At 43.7% G+C, this 11,380-nt stretch overlaps 1 pseudogene; it reads right to left on the bottom strand.

The window, feature by feature from the left end:
- Nucleotides 1–2,362: 2,362 nt before the first annotated feature.
- On the bottom strand, nucleotides 2,363–7,391 carry LOC120846319 (annotated as a pseudogene).
- Nucleotides 7,392–11,380: the final 3,989 nt, after the last annotated feature.

Here is an 11,380-nt window from a genome sequence, read left to right on the forward strand (position 1 = left end):
CTTTCTAGAAAACAAAAGCAGGGATAAATGATAGAAGTTACGTGCGGTACATGAATAAACGGGAACTTTCTGGAGGACCGTGACCGAGCGTTGCTTTCTCAGCCTTGCGCGCGGCAGTATTCGGTCGGGTGAGATGTACTGCAAGAAAAACACATGTGTTTGCACTTGGAGATATTTAAGCTCATTTCCCAACGGTCACACCATTCTTCAAGCACATTTATATCGTTTTGAAGCACACTGGCATCCACACAATTTTTAATAATTTTATATACTATGCAGTCGTCTGCGAATAACTTAATATGAGACTGTATATTCTCACAAATACTGTTAATGAATATAAGAAATAGCAAGGGCCCTAAGACACTTCCCTGTGGTACTCCAGAGGTCACAATCACTGGTGAAGATATTACAGTTTGTTCGCGATCGGAAAGATAGTCAGCAACCCAGTTGACAATTTTATCATTGATGCCCAGAGATACAAGTTTGTTTAACAATAGATGATGTGGCACGGTGTCAAAAGCTTTGCGGAAGTCCAAGAATACACAATCAACACTCTGTCTCTTGCTAGGGTACTTGAAACGAAATGGGTAAATTCTGCAAGCTGTGTAACACGCGAATAACCTCAACGAAATCCGTGCTGGCAGGGGAAAAAGAAATGACTAGAGTCTAGGTAACTATATATTGAACTATACAAAATGTGTTCAAATATCTTGGAAACAATGCATGTAAGTGAAACCGGGCGGTAATTGTCAACTAGATTCTTTGACCCAGACTTAAAGATTGGAGTAACATTTGCTCTTTTCCAGTCAGTCGGAACTAAACCAGTGTTTAATGATTTTGAAAAATTACTTGAAGGTACTCCGTTATTTCTTCCCTACAATTGTGAAAAATTACGGGTGAAATTTCGTCTGGTCCGTACGCTTTTGACGTGTAAATGTCTCGTAATAAGGCCTTAATGCCATCTACTACGCCATTCACTTCGGCCATAGCCGCTCCTGTGGTCCGGTCAGACAGGGGACGGAGGCGAAAAATGCGGAGGCGAAAAATGCAGGAGGCGAAAAAACTGCCTTAAAATATGAATTGAAATATTCTGCTTTTGCCAAGTCGCCGTCTACTATCTTGCCATCTTCCAACAAACCAGGAACAGAGGCATCTTCTTTTTTATTTACTTTCACAAACTTCCAGAACTCTTTGGGATCATTCTTGAGCTTATCTTGAAAACAGTCCAAAAAGGTCGTTTTGTCTTCTTTTATATATTTTTTTAAGGTCTCTAGATATTTCTTTCAGCTTTTGCCTAGCACTCTCAGACTGATTTGTACGATACTTCTTAAAAGCTCGACGTTTACGCTTTGTTTTCGAATTGGAAGAGTAATCCACGGTTTATGTCTCTTATTTTCCTTATGAATTCTGAATGGTATGTAAGAGTTCACGAGTTGCTTAATCTTTTGTTTGAAAACATCCCACAAATGTTCAACATCACTCTCCATGCTCAAGTTTAAAAAGTGAGGAAAATAAACTGAAAGTTAATGAGAAATTTTTTCGTAGTCACCTCTCTCGTACAGTATGATTTTTCGTGGCGGCATTGCCGTCTTATGAGTTTGATTCAGTGATAAATCACAGACAACGGCACTGTGGTCGCTAATACCAGGAATTACAGTGACATTAGACATAAGGCTTGGGTTATTGGTCAATAACAAATCTAAAATTGAATTATATCTTGTTGGTGAGAGAACAAATTGTTTAAGAGAAAACTAAATAATAAGGTCGTTAAAACCCTTATATAAACTAGAGTTATCAGTGCAAAATGATGTACTCGTCCAATCGACGTTAGGAAGATTAAAGGGACTTCCCAGAATAGCAGAGCTATCAGGAATCGAAGATAGTACATGACTAAGCTCATCTAGGTCGTTTAAGGTTGGAGGACGATAGTAGGTGCCCAAGGCTAGGGTGCCTCTTTTGGATAGTTGAACTCGGCACTAAATAGACTCTGTGTTATTGTGTGGTCGAACTAGCTGACTGCTTGCCCATCCCGCGTCTATTAATAAAAATACCCCTCCGCCAAGTGCGTGTCGATCTTTACGGTAGACAGAGAAGCCACCAGGAAATACCTCACTGTCCAGCACGGATTCATCGAGCCATGACTCAGTGCCCATGATAATACTCGGCATTATTGATTCTACAAGGCAAAGGAAATCATCTACTTTATTTTTTTAAGGCTACGGCAGTTTAGCAACAATACAGTGGAAAGAACATCCGACGGTGTTGATGGACTTAGAAAATTTTTGATCAAAGGGCTGCGTCATTGTTGTGGCCTTGTACCTCTCTTTCTGTGCACAGGGACTGCCTCCTTTCGCTCAGCGTCTCAGATAAACACGTCGCCGTTCACAACTAGCTTATCATATGAAAGATGTACTTTGTTGCTCTTATTTTGCCTTATTTGTTTAGAGTGGCTCCATAGATTACGTCTTTTTTCGCGAAGTGAATTACTGAAATCTTCGGATACACTAAAGTCGGTGTTCTTAAATTTAAATCCAGAGTGTAAAAATCTTCTTTTTCGGTCCAAGACATAAAGTTTACTAAAACTGGTCTCTTGAAACCATCTTTAAAGTAACCAATCCTGTGCGCCCTCTGAATCGTAGTAGGATTGATTTCCATGATATCATTACAAATGTATACCATAGAGTAATATAGTAAACGTAAAGAGAGGACACAGGAGCCGATTCGCGGCCCAGATAGTGCGTTTCATACCCTCCGCTACGTGGCGCTTTTCTACAATTTGGTTAAAATTAATTAAAACTCTTTCTGTGAAAAGTATTTATTTTTTAAATGGCAATGCTTTAAAATTGTTTAAAGTACTTAAAACGACTAAATAGATTAAGTCAAATACGTCACAAAAACCACATGATGAATGGCGCCTGCCATGGCCTGCCTGCCTGCACGCCGTCGCCTCTGCATCATTCTGCATGGCCTCTGCTCGTCCCTGCGTCGTTCGTCTGTGCCGTGCGTGCCGTCCATCTGTGCTTTCTGCTGCATCATGTTCGGTCGACTTTGCATCAATCAAGGTGACGCATGACCGCCCGCGTGCTCGCATGCTCGGCGTGAATTCGTGGAGCCGATCGGGTTCGAGCTTCTCGTGCTGTTGTTTCTGCCGGGCTGTCTGGCTGCACTTGAGCATGTGTGCATGTTGATTTTCGATGAGATTGTTTTAAAAAAAGAATTTAACTTACGACCTTGCACACGACATTGTCCATGGGTTTACAGATCACGGTGTTGAACGAACCTCTAACATTGCAGATAGAGCCTTGGTTGTTATGCTGTCTGAAATTTCCAGGAGGTGCGTTTGCACACACTGTTGTGCACACTCCAACAACGTCTTCTGTTTAACGCAGTCTCCTCATTTCTCCCATTCGGGAGCTTAAAGGAGCGGTGCAATGATATTCAATTGGAATGTTTTTTCACTTTACACGAGCTTACTGGCTCTAGTGGGACTCAAGGATACTCGCACGCAACGCCACTGACCAAGAAACTCCTCTGTTGCGCTGTAATTTCGAGGACAAAACCCAGTGTTTTTATTCAATCTCTCCTTCGAAAAACCTGATGACATAGCTGGACGGTAGCAGTACCGCCCAGTGACGATATTTGAATACGGCTCATAGATTGGACCCGAGCATGGCGTGGACACCCGATTTAGGATCGTGATAATCGATATCTCGAGAAACATTCGGGTAGTGTCCTGTGTCAAATCGCTGCAATGACGACAACAGCCGAACCATAACAATGTCTGGAACTCAGCGCGTGTCCTGTGCCTTGCCAACCCCAGCGCATGACTATGATCAACATTGGCGCCATATAATCAGCTGCAGATCACGGGGCCGCTTGTTCTGGCTGCGAGTTGAGGGGGTGAACTCTGCTAGTTTTTCTTTATTTTTTTCTGCGACTTCGATTGCGTGTGGTGAAAACGAGCGGGTATATTTTACGGATCATTAACGTCAGGGATTCGTTCTAAGCAGTATTTACGCAAAATACAAATATCAGTGCATCGCCCCTTTAAGACTGTTGGCTTCACAGTAAAGGCTGCGGTCTGTGGTTAGGGGGCTTCAAACGTAAGCTCGGTGTGTGTGGTGATAAGCCATTTCTTGAAGTTGACAACGAACACGTTTACTTTGTCTTTGATGTTCCGCACCTTCCCAAAAAACCAAGAGCAATCTCCAAGCCCACAAACTTTGCATTGGAAATGAGGTCATTGAGCGGTCTTCTATTGTTGAACTTCATCGTTCTATCCATGAGATTAGCTTGCAATTGACTTCGAAACTTAGTGAGAGACACATTTATTCAAAAACCTTTCTGTAACATAAAAGAAAATTGTGCCCCACAAGTACTCAGTGCCTCAATCTTTCTTGTAATCATATCTCTTGTTTATGCAAAGGAACTTCCTGAGGCAGCCATGGCTACAGCCTATTTCTGTGATAGGATGTGCATACTTTTTGATTGTCTAAATAGCTAAAAAATTTAAGAAGACAGGGCAGAAGTTGCGTCATGTCATTCTGAAGGGAGAATCTCAAATACTTGATTTTCTCCACCAGTAACTCGGACGGATTTCAGCATGGCAGTTCCAAAGCAGGAGGCAGCCATAAGCCATCATTGGGTGGCAAGTTACTATAAAAAGTGTCCTCATGCTCTGGGATGAGCTTTCAAGCAGCCATGACTTTAAGTTCTTACTTACACGACGCCTGCAGCAAGGCACACTTGAGAACGTTTTTGGAGCTATATACGACAAATGCTGGGCCGCAACACAAACCCAAATGTGCATCAGTTCACCTCAGGACTAAAACACCTCTGGATAAAGAAACTGTTCAAACTGTCGGACAATGAAAACGTAGAAGATGACAAGGCTGACCTCCTAAAGGAGTTGCAAATATCTTCGCACCATGAAAGTTTAGTTTCAGACATTGTGGAATGTCTTCCAATTGATAACTTCCCGCCACTAGAGGATATTTCTGAGCTGGCATCAGGCATCAGGTCTAACATAATTGATGACTCGTCCACGTTTTTATTACGTTTGGGGCTATTTTATCAAGCTTTTGCTTGAACAGACAACTTACAGCTGTGGCTGTTCTCAGCTGCTATCGGATGAGTCTAATAACTTGACCAGGCCTCACCAGTACTGTCTTGTTCCTAAAGCATACCACGTGCCTGGAAAATTCTTCGGGAACTTAGTAGTACCATCACAGGCTGCCTTACATTTCAATTAAGCAACTAGAAAATCACTTTCTTCCCATAATAGAGAGTGTGACACATGTTCGAGGAGTGTGTGACGCCTTGTATAGCACACTTCGAGGTCTGGGTGGTTTTCGCCTTTGCCCAGAGGAGTACCACAAAGGGTTTTTAAAATTGTTTTGCAGAATACCCTTGTGTTGACATGTTTGATTTCTTAACCAGAATTCGGACAAAGTTCGGTTGCACTCTTCAGTGGCTAGTAAGAACGAGACAGGTTTAACTGTTAATAGCGTATTAACAGAGGTGGTTGCCAAACCAAAAACAAAAAGTGATTAAGTGGGCGGTGCAGCTTGCTCTCCAAATATTTGTTTCCCCTTTTTCCAGCGAATGTGTATCACGGCTCCCTAACAAAAGTATTTTCCCCCTTTTTAAAAAAATTCGATAGAAAATAGTGTATAGAGGCTAACAATATCTGAAAGAAAATGTATCCACTTTTGTATCCACTGTCCATAGTTTTTTAGCCGCTTTTTTCTGAAGCCATATTTCTTTTCTGAACAATTTCGGGGAATACTTAGGGACGTTGAATCTTGTCAGAATCAGAGTAGCGATGTGGGCGAGTTGGTTCATGCTTAGAAATAATGGAAACAGCGCGCAAACGACAAGGACGGGAGGAAAAGGAGTACACAGGACGAGCGCTGAACTGACAACTGAATATTTATTGAAAAGGACCCAACGAAGAAAACACCCACAAAAAAAACACACTCGCATCAACACGTGTTGATGCGAGTGTGTTTTTTTGTGGGTGTTTTCTTCGTTGGGTCCTTTTCAATAAATATTCAGTTGTCAGTTCAGCGCTCGTCCTGTGTACTCCTTTTCCTCCCGTCCTTGTCGTTTGCGCGCTGTTTTCATTATTTCGAATCTTGTCAGATTTCGAATAGAGTTCTCATTGTTTGGTAATGGCTCGCCCGCAGTGAGTTTGAGGCTATGCAAATTGGTGCTTTTTTATATTTGCCGGAAATCGGGAATTTGTACTATCCGGCGTGTGCTTCGCACTGTTATTATACTCTTATGACTGGTAATGATAGCGATGTCTTATTTATTTTTGCACTTACTTCCCGTACCCGAGTCGGCGTGAAAGTGAATGTATCATACAGCATGTTCTCCGTGGAAGGGTTTTGTTAACTTGGTTCCGCTAAGAATCTATTACGAAGTGTACGAATGCCGAAGTCCTTCATATTTATTTAATTTTTGTGAGTATCGATCTCTTTCGTATAAAACATACAGAGCTTCTGAAGTAAATCATGTGTACATGAATGTGGTCCAATAAAATGTGTTCGAACCACTTACTGTTGTTGACCCCAAAATGCTCCACCAGCCAGGAGTGAATGCGGTGATTGTGTAACTTCAATGCTTTACAATATAAAAAGAACAAGAAATATATATACTTCTGCTTTGTGAAGTAAGTTGAAATATTGTTTGACACATTTTGCACGGACTCTATCGTAAGAAATAAAGCAAAAGTGTGTCAGTATTTAAAAAAAAAAACAAAAAAAAAAACAACCAGCGGCTTCAGGTGTCAAGGTGCTCCCGAGAGATGAGCGAGGCGGGGAGGAAAGAGAGAGAGAAGGGTATTGGAGAACCGGAGCAAAAACACCCAAAGCGAAACCGAAACTAACTTTACCGGAAACGGAATCAGATTATACTTAATACCGCCCGCTAGGAGCCTACCTGTCACTGGTCTATCTGGGCCGCTGGGGCCTATGACAGTGTCCGCTCTTTACCTTGTGTATATTACTCTATGTTTATACCACATGGTTCTTTGATTCCTCCCAGGTTTCATTACGCTTTCCGTGCGGTATGCCGTAAAACACAAGATTGCACCGGCTGCTGCGGTTTTCGAGGTCATCGATATGCTCCTCTATCCTTTTGTTCTGGTCCTCAAAATCAGCAACAAGCTTTTCCAAGTGGTCATTACTTTTAAGTAAGTTGTCAAGCTTTTTTTCAAATTCTTCTTGTTTACTCTCTATGGTAGAAAGTTTAATCGTAACGTTGGCCATACTGACCGTTAGCCCTTTGAGCATAGTTTCTGTTTTTGTCATCTGTTCAGCTTTCGTCGGTGGGCCTGGGTTTAGCTCGACGTCACCCGACAGTAGTAGCAACAAAACGAGGAACATTATTCTCCAGCGAGAAAAAAACCACCTACGGCGCAACACAACGTGGCGGTGCTTACAACATGCGCATGCCATCAAAAACAGGTCTTTGGGTGGAGCCGGCAGGCAAAGACAGGTTCTAGGAAGGTAGCCAATGTAAATAGTACCAACCTGCAGGCGAAAAAGGCACGGTGAGCGCATGTTTGGGTGTCTGCCGGCTCCAACACCCAAGGGATCGGTGGCGTCCGTTCACTTATATAACCACTGGGGAAGTTCATTCGTTGTAGGGGTGTCGGCCACGGGCACACGGAAGAACGCCCCCTGCTGTCCAGTCGTCGATAGCATTGGCGTAGTCATCGCAAATGGTCCGATGACCAAGCTGTTGTTTGTTGTTGTTGATGGCGCACTCCCTCCGAAGCTGGCGTGGGTGACAATGCATAGTACCGGCAGGACAACCATCTGCAGGCGAAAAAGGCACGGTGAGCGCATGTTTGGGTGTCTGCCGGCTCCGAGACCCAAGTATGAGTCCGTCTGGAAGCTTGAATCTTTCCACAGTAGGCGTTCTCGCTTATGTCGGTGCAGGGACAGTCAATAGGACACTAGTGACCCAATGTATAGTCACGTGCCGGTGTTACTCGGAAACCAGCAAGGGAACCAAGACGACGGTGTGATCACAATGAACGTCAAACCTTTAATGGTGGCTCGGGGGATCGTGCCTCGAGTGCCTCTATGGGATGGTGGAGTTGCCAGAACATCTTGATTTTTCTGCAATTACAACACGGAGTTCTGGAAAAGAAACTTTGAATTCCAAAGCAAGCAAGTCAAAACATTAGAAAACTGTACATTACAGAGATTGGCGCCGCTCTGAATGAAGCATGACAATAAAAACGCTTCAGGAGATAGCCTACTGATCCGACTCGGCGACCCTTGCGGTGAAGCGCGGTGAGTATCTTCGGCGCCTGAAGGAGGTAGGTGTACCCGTCGGCGATGCCTTTCTGTTCACGAAGTATTTTAACGCGTTTAAGAACTCTTAGGTTTTAAGTCCTTCACAGGTATAAGAGCCATGCGGCTCGAATAGGTAGTCTTAAAGATGCGACCACATTAGCTTCAGCAGATTTGTTATTTCTTTGAGGAACAAATACTTTTTCTTGACATCCAAGGGATCAGGAAGGTATCTGGATCCCGTATAAGTAAATTTCATGAGGTACCCCAGCTTGCCTTAAACGGTGAGTTTTTTTTGAGCACCCGGTGCTTACTGCGGGCCCTCGAAACCAAGCAAAAACAATAACCAAGCGGAAGGAACACACTCCATCCGGGAGTTCAGCCATGTTATTTTTCGTTACCGCTGATCTCTCTTTATTAATTCAGCGACACCGGATAATAAAGCGGCACCACCAATCTGGGTTTGCTTGAACCACCCATGACCGCGTCTATACCTTGCCTTTTGGAAGCCTTCAAGATGCACGGAAAGATGCTGTAACTTCTTCACTATATTTATTACATGACCTCTAAGATTTTATGAGATGACCGACGCTGCGATTCAGCTATTTTTATATCTATTAAGACGGTATATATTCTCTGCGATTATATAAACGTGCCATTGGGCTCGCAAAAGAAAAATTGAACGGACTCAATATACGTACGATAAGAACTGCGATCATGTGCATTGAAATAGGTGTAGACGTCACAGATGGGGTAGATCATATCAAAAGGCCTGGTTTATACACAGCCGTAAATATCTCTCATTCATTTTTTCCCCAGGTTGACTAGATAAACCTGTGCTACCTTCGGCACAGCCCGTATTGTTCTCCGCCCCGATTCTCCTCTGCATTATAATTTTTCTCGTTTGACTTCTGCGTTTTAAACAATTTTGAGGTGCACACAAAGAAATCCGGACAGCCTACTTTCTAGCAATGCAGTTGAAGAGCCAATCGCTTGAATCTGTGGAGGAAGCTCAGAAAACGATGAGGCTGAAAATAACTTTAGAAAGCCGGAATAAAAGTGTGCATGTTCTCGCACACCGAGCAAATGCGTGTTTGGGAAGTGAACAAGCTACATTTTTTTCATGACAAGCAGATGTACATATGTGAACCTGATTAGTACCATCCAATGTGCGGTTTGAATTTTAGTAACACATCGTGGATGTAAGCGGTCGCCTCGTTTTGTGACTCAAACACGTTGGCAGGTATGTCAAAGACCATACTAATTTTAAGGGAAATTCATTTGCCACGAGGTTGGCAATTCAAAGTTTGGCTTGGAAACTTTTACGACTAGGCCACTCGCAGTTGAAGGAGTTTCTTGTCATTTACCATAATTTTAACACTGCTTTGTCACTGCCACTGTTCCACCGCACCCGATAAATCCACGGAACCCTAGTCATAAACAGCTCACCTGCAAAAAGAGGGCGAGAAATCGAGGAAAAAACAAGTTTCCTCAATGTCGCCAACGGAAGGGGAGGAAACTGGCCTCGTTCCCCCATTTCACCGATTTGCATGCACGACGTCTGATGGCGCTTCAAAAGGGACGAACATGTTCGGTGGCGGTGACTGTGTGGACGAGAGCTTGAGTTCTTGGTTGCTTTCTACATGTTTAAGAGTCTTAGAATGGTGCGTCTAATTTAGATCGCATTAATTATAGTCGTCTTCATAGCTGTTGAACTTTGCACAGTCTATAATTTCGTATTACAATAGAAGAGTTTTAGTAGACTGTTCTGGTTTTCCGGCTACGATATATGCAGAGGGACCCCAGTACTGCGCACGCGCGGTACAAGCGGAAAAATAGCGGAGCAGCAGGGGAAAGTGGTGGTACGAAAGTTTAACAAAAATAGTGATGCGCGTTGTGCGGCGTACTAACATGTGCCTTGCGAGCACAAAGCCGTTTGTGCCGGCTTCGAGATCGCGCTTGTCCGTGGTGGATGCAACTTTGCTGCTGCAAGAAGTAGCCGAGTCCAATTCATTCCAGGGGCCCTAATCTGGACAATTAGTGCAAAAGTAGGCGATAAATCTGGCGGCCGTGATTGGCCAACGCCGCACTTGACCTTGGCGCCGGCCAATCAGAGCTGCCGGATTTATCCCCGACTTTTGCACCAAGTGTGCAATTTAGGGCCCCAGGACTGCGACCGGTGGCTATTTATCACGGGCATATTAAGTACGACCAATTTCGTCGTGTTACTTGCCATATGACAAGTAGGGCGCACGGAAAAGAAATCGTCGTGATCTTGGAAGTTTTTTTAGCGTCATCACGTGGCTGCCAGAATCGCTGCTCTATACGAATCAACCAGACTACGTTTCTACCCCCCTCACCTCTGCGAGAATCGTATACTCATGAAATTAAGCTTACGTACACGTGCAACAGAAGATAATCCGTGCGGCGTTTATTTGGGTTCTATGTAAAACAAAACAGCATATCAAGTCGACAAGAACAAGCACTGCCTTGCGACGAGCGACTGCGTCCTACACAGGTTGTCTGTCACCACGAAGACCACGACCGGCTTGCGGGAAACATGAGTTTTTGGACACCACAACCCAGCGCACGAAATGACACTAAAACAACGATTCGGCGAAAGAACGAGTCAGCGGGTCGCAAAAACGAGGTCAATTATTCGCTTTGAAAGTGTCTACTTGGAAGAAGGGTCGTACAGATATTCCATTGAGGTTATATCTTGCCGAAGTGGGGGAGGGAGGGCGGATCCGCAGTTTTGAGGCAACGGACGATTCACCGCTGCTTTTTGAGATTGCGCAGCATCTAATGCTACATATCAAGCAGCGCTCTCGCAAAAAAAAAAAAAAAAAAAAAAAAAAAGAACGTCGTAGTCTTGTTTTACGATATATGCAGCCGACTTAAGGCTTATTCACACGATCCACCCTTTCAATGCGTATCGGTTTGGCGAAACCAGAATTTCGCAAAATTGACCTGTACACAAGGTGTTTGACGCGGGAATCCTGTGTCGTGTTAACTCGCAAGAATTTCGGCAAACCTTCTAATCTTCGCCGTAAATAAATCGAACATTTCGC

Source organism: Ixodes scapularis, unplaced genomic scaffold (genome assembly GCF_016920785.2).
Source record: "Ixodes scapularis isolate PalLabHiFi unplaced genomic scaffold, ASM1692078v2 PGA_scaffold2__306_contigs__length_199485367, whole genome shotgun sequence".
Lineage (NCBI taxonomy): Eukaryota > Metazoa > Arthropoda > Arachnida > Ixodida > Ixodidae > Ixodes > Ixodes scapularis.